This window comes from Procambarus clarkii, chromosome 18 (assembly GCF_040958095.1).
Source record: "Procambarus clarkii isolate CNS0578487 chromosome 18, FALCON_Pclarkii_2.0, whole genome shotgun sequence".
In the NCBI taxonomy this organism is placed as follows: Eukaryota; Metazoa; Arthropoda; class Malacostraca; order Decapoda; family Cambaridae; genus Procambarus; species Procambarus clarkii.
In genome coordinates, this window is record NC_091167.1 from 25458783 (window position 1) to 25468782 (window position 10000).

The 10000-nt window shown below is 44.1% G+C and overlaps 1 long non-coding RNA gene across 1 annotated transcript in view; it reads right to left on the bottom strand.

Annotated features, from left to right (window-relative positions):
- Positions 1-10000, bottom strand: part of LOC138365831 (uncharacterized) — a 62478-nt gene that overhangs the window by 15980 nt on the left and 36498 nt on the right. The window contains exon 2 of the long non-coding RNA XR_011229038.1: positions 9639-9695. This is a non-coding gene — a long non-coding RNA (uncharacterized lncRNA). The remainder of the gene's footprint in view (positions 1-9638; positions 9696-10000) is intronic.

Below are 10000 nucleotides of genomic sequence, written 5' to 3' on the forward strand. Positions count from 1 at the left end.
GGGGGGGGGGTAATGTTTATGTTAGTATGGTGATCCCTAACACCCCCCCCTACCCCTTAACCCTTACTATATACCTCCTGATCTATATCCCCCCTAATACCTCCTCCACTAATACCTCCAGCACCCCCCCCCCCTCCTTACCCCCCCCCACCCCACCTAGTGGACTTACCGGTATGTGAAGATGGTCCCACTACCGGACTGACGCTCTCTAGGAAAAAGAGGGATTCTTCTCTCAGGTTTACGAAAGAGCGTTTAAAAACATAAACAAAATAAGCGTTCCATTTCCAGTATCACGTAAATGCTTGTTTTTGTTGTCTACGTAAAGAGGAGCCATGTTGCTGGTCTTGAGGAGGAGCCATGTTGCTGGTCTTGAGGAGGAGCCATGTTGCTGGTCTTGAGGGGGAAGATGTCCCAGACTAGGGGCCTCGTAGCCTGGTGGATAGCGCGCAGGACTCGTAATTCTGCGGCGCGGGTTCGATTCCCGCACGAGGTAGAAACAAATGGGCAAAGTTTCTTTCACCCTGAATGCCCCTGTTACCTAGCAGTAAAATAGGTACCTGGGTGTTAGTTAGCTGTCACAGGCTGCTTCCTGGGGGTGGAGGCCTGGTCGAGGACCGGGCCGCGGGGACACTAAAAAAAGCCCCGAAATCATCTCAAGATAATCTCAAGACATTACAAGAATGTAGACTAAGGGACCAAAGGCCAGATTCACGAAGTAGTTACGCAAGCACTTACCAACCTGTACATTTTTTCTCAATCTCCCAGTGATCACTACTAGGCCCTACTCCCTGGATCCTCTCTACTGCTGTTGTTATAGATTCAGCTACTCGGAACAAGTTCCAAATAGCACGGGCTATGGTGAGCCCGTAACTTACCTGGCACAGGAGCGGGGCAAGTAGCACGGGCTATGGTGAGCCCGTAGTGGACTTACCTGGCACAGGAGCGATGCTGTGACCTCTCTCTACTGAATCGACACACTAAAAGTGGACGTCAGTTGCGTTACTGAACTTATCAACGGATGCTAATGGTACATGGTAATTAAGCATCTCATGAGGTAATTACATAGAAGATAAATTAATGTAAAGTCTTGATATTACTGATAATAAAGGTTTATTTAATCAAATGGTGAAGAGTTCTGGGTTTATGGAATGAATGACAAAGGTTCACAAATGAATTAATGGTCAATAGGAACTACAAATGACACTACATTCACAATTCTTGACACTGTGCGAGAGCCAAGTAACACACCACAGTAAATGTTGAGGAAATGTCTGACCCTTAGGCACAGTCAGCTGGATATAACCAATGTATACACATACATATGTTTAAAATCTAGGAGGTTTAGCTTCTCCGTAAAGATATCACACATATGAATACGTCATACACATGGACATTAAATATAAGTGTATACTCATTCCAGGTACAGTGTTATGATACCTCTTGCACGGTACGAGGCACCGTGTACCAATGCGTATATGGTACGCATGTGGGGTACACATCAAGTCGCCTGCTCACACCTACAGCACCACCAATAATAATATTTTGCTGGCTGCTGTTGCAATGGAATCACCACTGTGCACTGCCTGTGTCACATGCACAAGATCCAATACCCACACACACACACACACACACACACACACACACGATACGGTTCAGTCCAGTACTCTATTTAGAGTTTTGCTTCAGAAATAGATCTATAAATAGATCCAGGGAAGCCGGCCACCACGTGCATTCACATCACGTGCCATCATAGCACGTGTTGGTACATGACTAGGTAATGTTCCCGACGTCTCCGGTACCTCTGAGATCTTTCTCTATTGTGAGTGGTCGTGACCTGAGCGGTAAGACGATGGGATCACCCTATTGTGGCTGGGTCGAGGCTCCAAGGATCCCAGTGGAGGAAATAAGTCTAAGAATGAGAATACAGAAAACTGCAGAAGGCCTCGTTACCCTTACGAGGCAGCTGGTCCTGCTGTTAATATCCACCCAAACTCATCCATATGTATCTAACCTTCACTTGAAACAATCCAGCGAGTCTTGGTGGATTATGTTGGGTGGATGAGCGGAGGTTGTGCTGGTGGTCTGTGCTTCAGAGGAGACACACTACAGAACAAATCCACAAGGGCCGTGACGAGGATTCGAACCTGCGTCCGGGAGCATCCCAGACACTGCCTTAATCGACGCATCACGTTAGTGTGATGTCTGTGTGTAAGACACCGTACAGCATCTGGGAGAACACTCAAGACGCCCTCCTGTACCTCTGTCTAGTCCTAATCACCCCTTTTATCATTTGTTATTTATTCTAAACTTTAATCACACTGGAATAGTTACAACATATATTGCATATAGAAGGCGTGAAATTGTCACAGCCTGTGGCTGAGCGGACAGAACACTGGACGCGTGATCCTGTGGTCCCGGGTTCGATCCCGGGCGCCGGCGAGAGACAATGAGCAGAGTTTCTTTCACCCTGATGCTCCTGCTACCTAGCAGTAAATAGGTACCTGGGAGTTTAGTCAGCTGTCACGGGCAGCTTCCTGTGGATGGAGGCCTGGTCGAGGACCGGGCCGCGGGGACACTAAAAAGCCTTGAAATCATCTCAAGATAACCACCTCAAGCACCGAGAGTCTCTGAGGCAATGGTGACCAAACTGTATTGATGATCTAGCTTTGTAATTATGGGACTTGCTTGATTCCCAGTGGGTAGTAGCACCACCTGGCTACCACCCAATACTGAAGTCAATGTAGGCGTCAGTCAAGGCTGATACGCACTGTACTCCCCCACCAACTGCCTACCGTTCTTCCAGGGGGCCGGCACTCTCCATAATAACCAACCCTTTATTTATCAGGGCAACCAGTAGCAGCGCTGCTGTGGCACACTGGGAAACACTGTTTTATCTCTCTGCCGCACACTCTTAACGATGTCATTAACTTCACTGCGTCCAGAGTGCCAGCTCCTGCTACTACTACTATCGCTCAGCCTCTTACTCAAGGCGGAGAAGCACAGCAATGCACATGGGGGTTTGTAAGCTAAGACGCCCATATGCCTGTCGCTGACAAGCGGGTTGCTAATAGAAAGTCACCCTCACCCTCACTGCTGCAGTGAGGCGAGCAATTTCACATGGTGGTGTTGTAGCATTGAAAACCACTGTAGATGCTCCGTCTACTATGAAGCTGTCCCAGGTGGACTGCTTGCTTGTTCAGAGGACGCATAGACAGGTAACAAGGTGGTACAGACAGGTAACAAGGTGGTACAGACAGGTAAACAGGAGGTACAGACAGGTAAACAGGAGGTAGAGACAGGTAAACAGGAGGTAGAGACAGGTAACAAGGATATACAGACAGGTAACTAGGTACAGACAGGAGGGGCCAAACACCGTACACTGTGCCTCACGAACCGCTGTTCTCTATGCCTCATAAACCTGAGATAAAATGTCTCATTGTATTAGTACGTGTGTTTGGAGGTGTAGAGGGAATGGCGCCCGTGCCCTTGGAGACTTGGTTACCGGCCAATGCTGGGTGGGGACGGGCGGGGACGGGTGGGGACGGGGATGGGCGGGGACGGGGATAGGTGGGATGCAAAGGGGGTGTGTTTTGGGCTGAGCACGGTGTGGTCGCGTGCTGGTCGCGTGCTGGCTGGCCCAAGTGAAGAGTGACCCAAGTAGCGACTGTACACACACACACACACAGTTCCGCATCCTCCCATATCACCTATTCCACCTGTGTCCCTCCTCCCAGTCACCTATTATTTCGTCACCCAGTCACCCATGTTACCCTCATCACCCACCTCATCACCACCACAAAATACCAAAGAGGTTAATGAGCCCGACCCCAGGAAATATGAACGTCAGGCTTCTCACCTTGTAGATACGAATCTAACATTTTTCTCTTGTATTGGTATGTGTATATCCCTTTGTACAGTCACTGTATTTGTCAACAAATGTCTATGGTATTCCTATATATTGAGGAAATATGTATTCTTACATGTATTCCTCATTGCTGTAATATTCTCTGTACTTGCTTATAGATAAATGTTAATGTTTCTGATAATGTTTGTAATGGGCGTATCTTTGTGTTTTGAGGCACTGACTGTCCTCTTGAACTGACTGTCCTCTTGAACTGACTGTCCTCTTGAACTGGCTGTCCTCTTGAACTGACTGTCCTCTTGAACTGGCTGTCCTCTTGAACTGACTGTCCTCTTGAACTGGCTGTCCTCTTGAACTGACTGTCCTCTTGAACTGACTGTCCTCTTGAACTGGCTGTCCTCTTGAACTGACTGTCCTCTTGAACTGACTGTCCTCTTGAACTGACTGTCCTCTTGAACTGGCTGTCCTCTTGAACTGACTGTCCTCTTGAACTGACTGTCCTCTTGAACTGACTACCCTCTTACACTGACTGTCCTCTTGAACTGACTGTCCTCTTGAACTGACTACCCTCTTACACTGACTGTCCTCTTGAACTGGCTGTCCTCTTGAACTGACTACCCTCTTGAACTGACTACCCTCTTGAACTGACTACCCTCTTGAACTGACTGTCCTCTTGAACTGACTGTCCTCTTGAACTGGCTGTCCTCTTGAACTGTCCTCTTGAACTGACTGTCCTCTTGAACTGACTGTCCTCTTGAACTGACTGTCCTCTTGAACTGACTACCCTCTTACACTGACTGTCCTCTTGAACTGGCTGTCCTCTTGAACTGGCTGTCCTCTTGAACTGACTGTCCTCTTGAACTGACTGTCCTCTTGAACTGACTACCCTCTTACACTGACTGTCCTCTTGAACTGACTGTCCTCTTGAACTGACTACCCTCTTACACTGACTGTCCTCTTGAACTGGCTGTCCTCTTGAACTGACTACCCTCTTGAACTGACTACCCTCTTGAACTGACTACCCTCTTGAACTGACTGTCCTCTTGAACTGACTGTCCTCTTGAACTGGCTGTCCTCTTGAACTGACTGTCCTCTTGAACTGACTGTCCTCTTGAACTGACTGTCCTCTTGAACTGACTGTCCTCTTGAACTGACTGTCCTCTTGAACTGGCTGTCCTCTTGAACTGACTGTCCTCTTGAACTGACTGTCCTCTTGAACTGACTGTCCTCTTGAACTGGCTGTCCTCTTGAACTGACTGTCCTCTTGAACTGGCTGTCCTCTTGAACTGACTGTCCTCTTGAACTGGCTGTCCTCTTGAACTGGCTGTCCTCTTGAACTGACTGTCCTCTTGAACTGACTGTCCTCTTGAACTGACTGTCCTCTTGAACTGACTGTCCTCTTGAACTGGCTGTCCTCTTGAACTGGCTGTCCTCTTGAACTGACTGTCCTCTTGAACTGGCTGTCCTCTTGAACTGGCTGTCCTCTTGAACTGACTGTCCTCTTGAACTGGCTGTCCTCTTGAACTGGCTGTCCTCTTGAACTGACTGTCCTCTTGAACTGACTGTCCTCTTGAACTGACTGTCCTCTTGAACTGACCGTCCTCTTGAACTGACTGTCCTCTTGAACTGACTACCCTCTTGAACTGACTGTCCTCTTGAACTGACTACCCTCTTGAACTGACTACCCTCTTGAACTGAAAGTCCTCTTGAACTGGCTGTCCTCTTGAACTGACCGTCCTCTTGAACTGACTGTCCTCTTGAACTGGTTGTCCTCTTGAACTGACTACCCTCTTGAACTGACTGTCCTCTTGAACTGACTACCCTCTTGAACTAACTGTCCTCTTGAACTGGCTGTCCTCTTGAACTGACCGTCCTCTTGAACTGACTGTCCTCTTGAACTGGTTGTCCTCTTGAACTGACTGTCCTCTTGAACTGACTACCCTCTTGAACTGACTACCCTCTTGAACTGAAAGTCCTCTTGAACTGGCTGTCCTCTTGAACTGACTGTCCTCTTGAACTGACCGTCCTCTTGAACTGACCGTCCTCTTGAACTGACTGTCCTCTTCAGGAACAGGTTACACTATTGACGACGCATTTGTGTTAAACTATGGTACTAAGTAGCTTGGACCAGAAGATTGGATTCCTTATAGCTCGCTGGCTGGAGTGATCAAACTAAGAGACTGGAGGCGTATTCAGTTAGATCCAACCAGAACCCACCGCTGCCACCAGTGTTACCGCTGATTATTATGGAGGTCAGAAGACAAACTGTTGTGCCTTTACTTCTTTTATTATTAAAAAATGCATAACATTTTAGTACTGAATCAATTGTGCCAGGCACATCGCTAGCTGTGGTGAGAGCGTGTGTACGCTCGATGGATTAGGCTATCGAGAAGGGAGCTACGAGACGATAGCCAATTATTGAAGAAGGCAGCCAGTTCTTCAAAAAGGCAGCCAGTTCTTCAAAAAGGCAGCCAGTTCTTCAAAAAGGCAGCCAGTTCTTCAAAAAGGCAGCCAGTTCTTCAAAAAGGCAGCCAGTTCTTCAACAAAAAGGCAGCCAGTTCTTCAACAAAAAGGCAGCCAGTTCTTCAAAAAGGCAGCCAGTTCTTCAAAAAGGCAGCCAGTTCTTCAAAAAGGCAGCCAGTTCTTCAAAAAGGCAGCCAGTTCTTCAAAAAGGCAGCCAGTTCTTCAAAAAGGCAGCCAGTTCTTCAAAAAGGCAGCCAGTTCTTCAAAAAGGCAGCCAGTTCTTCAAGAAGGCAGCCAGTTCTTCAAGAAGGCAGCCAGTTCTTCAAGAAGGCAGCCAGTTCTTCAAGAAGGCAGCCAGTTCTTCAAGAAGGCAGCCAGTTCTTCAAAAAGGCAGCCAGTTCTTCAAAAAGGCAGCCAGTTCTTCAAGAAGGCAGCCAGTTCTTCAAGAAGGCAGCCAGTTCTTCAAGAAGGCAGCCAGTTCTTCAAGAAGGCAGCCAGTTCTTCAAGAAGGCAGCCAGTTCTTCAAAAAGGCAGCCAGTTCTTCAACTAAGGTCGTCGGGTCTCTAATGGGGCAAGTGTTGTATCCCCACAACAGTTTTCACATTGAGGAATCGAATGCCCTCTTGAGGAAGTGGCAAACTCTTTTTAAAGACCCTCCAACACGATTTAGGAACTCTAAATGAAAGGCTTGTAAGTCAACCAATGAGTGATAGTATGCCTTGGTGGTCCCAGCATCAAGGGAAAGAGGGAGGGAAGAGGCGTATCTAGGAGGAGAAATAGATATCGGCAACCAGGAAGTGTACCTATATTAACCTGGTCTGCCAAACGCTCCAACTTGTAAATAGACAGACACGAAAAATGAATTTATTTTGAGCCAACCATTCATCCACCCTCCCACTCACCCAGCAGTCATCCACGCACTTCGTCACCCCAGCCTCACTTCACTCATCCTCTTAGCAATTCCCTCATCCATCACGCCTCATTAATGAGATGCATGATGGTTGCAACAACAGTTACATAGTATGTTTATGTATTTACATTAGGCTATATGTATAGTGGATTTATACACATTGTATTATACACTTATATATATTATATATTATTATTTATATACACTGTATTTATATATATTGTATTATACATTTATATATTATACATTATTATTTATATACAATTATATACACTGTATTTATATATACACTGTTGTATACATTCAATTGCAGCGCATTGATAATTAACAAGCTTCAACAAATACAATTAGTAAAAACCACGTTGCAAAGTACTTGGTCTATTGCAATATACATTATAATACATATTATGTATATTGTATACTTCTGTAATATATACATTACAACGTAAGAATAATAACAAACAAACAAAAACAGGCGATTCAGTTATGCGGAAGTATCCACAGGGGAAAAATCGAACGAAAATTCTGAACGTTCGGAATTTTATTTGTATTTTTCCTATGTGGATACTTACGCACATTATTATGTCTATATATATATATATATATATATATATATATATATATATATATATATATATATATATATATATATACATATATATATATATATATATATATATATATATATATATATGTATATATATATATATATATATATATATATATATATATATATATATATATATATATATATGTATATATATATATATATATATATATATATATATATATATATATATGTATATATATATATATATATATATATATATATATATATATATATATATATATATTATATACATTATGTCTATTGTAGTTTATATATTATTATATCTATTGTAGCATATACATTATTATGCCGATTGTAGTATATTATTATGTCTATTGTCGTACGGGATCACTTCCAAAATATGGAATATATTGTTCCAGGTTCACATGAAATCTGGCAACTCTGCCCTTTTTTGGGCAGAGTTTTTGGACTATCTCCAAATTTCCCCAGACACGTTTTTATATGAAGTGATGCAATAGCTGTTTATGCATATAGAGACGCACAAATAATGCGCGTAGTGGGTTTGTGCGCCTATAGGTATTAATTACGCACGCTCAAAATATGAATTAAGTTATCTGTCCACTTACCTTTCGTAGTACGTGAAGTGTCAAGACCCACACTTATAGTATAGTGTGGTCTTGATAACACAGAGGCGGCATAATGCTGCACTCAACCCAAACTGGCTTGGAAATCTTCAATGACTTTAACTAATGCTAAATTCTCTTCTCGGCTACGGACTAACTGTTCACTCCCAGGCTACAGCGCTGTGTAACTCAGAGTAACTAAATAGATAGCACCGCGGTGTCTAAATAGATAGCACCGCGGTGTCTAAATAGATAGCACCGCGGTGTCTAAATAGATAGCACCGCGGTGTCTAAATAGATAGCACCGCGGTGTCTAAATAGATAGCACCGCGGTGTCTAAATAGATAGCACCGCGGTGTCTAAATAGATAGCACCGCGATATCTAAATCTTCATCCTCATGTAAGATTTCAATGTCATTATGCCACTCTTCTTTCCACCACTGCTCTTTATTTGATCGACTTGCTATATGATCTGTTTCCTGTGCTTTTAGTCGTCAAAAACAGTACCGTTGTTATACTTCTGAGCCAGTCACGTTAATCTCCAGCAATGGTCACGTTTTTCTCCATCAATCGGTCTGCTTAGGTAGTTCCTTTCGGCCTTGTCTGATCGAGGTACCATACTATTGGAGCGCAACAGGACTCCAACTTGCAAATATTAAGATGTGAGAAAAATGAGTGGCGACGCTTGAGTACCGAGAGGTCAGACCACTCACTCACACTCCAAGACAACACTCGGTTAGGACACGAGTCTACAGAACAGGAGCCAGATTCACGAAGCAGTTACGCAAGCACTGACGAGCGTCTACATCTTTCCTCAATCTTTAGACGGCTTGGTTTACATTTATTAAACAGTTTACCAGCATGAAAACTTCCCAATCAACTGTTGTTATTGTTATAAACAGCCTCCTGGTGCTTCCGAGCTCATTAACTGTTTAATAATTGTAAACACAGCCGCCAAAGATTGAGAAAAGATGGATAGGTTCGTAAGTGCTTGCGTAACTGCTTCGTGAGTCTGCTCCAGGACTGGATGCGTGTCTGGCCCTCCCGGTAGGCCTAGAGGCGTATAAGATAACCTTAGCAAAACATCTATAGAATATTAATGCATTTTTTAACCATATTTATAAATAAAAAGCATTTTTTAACCATATTTATAAATAAAAAGCATTTTTTAACCATATTTATATATAAAAAGCAATATAGAGGCTATACCTTGTGGGGGCTGCCATGTTGAGGCTCCGGGGATCAACAGCCCCGCGGCCCGACTCCCTGGAAAAAAAGAGGGAAAAAAAAGAAAAAAAATATACAACGAACCGGATTTCATTGTGTTCGCTCAGGAATCCGGATTTCATCATCCCCCCCCTTCCCCCCTCCAGTACACAACACACAAGTATACAGGAGACCTGGGCACCGCAGGACTGACAGGACAATGTTGTTGTTGTTGTTGGTTGTAGATTTAGCTCCTTAGAACGAACCTTGGAAACACAAACCGTAACTGTCCCTATTTTCCGCTTGTTACAACTTGTAATAAAGTTGTTACATCTTGGCTTAACGTGTTTATGACGTATTAGAAC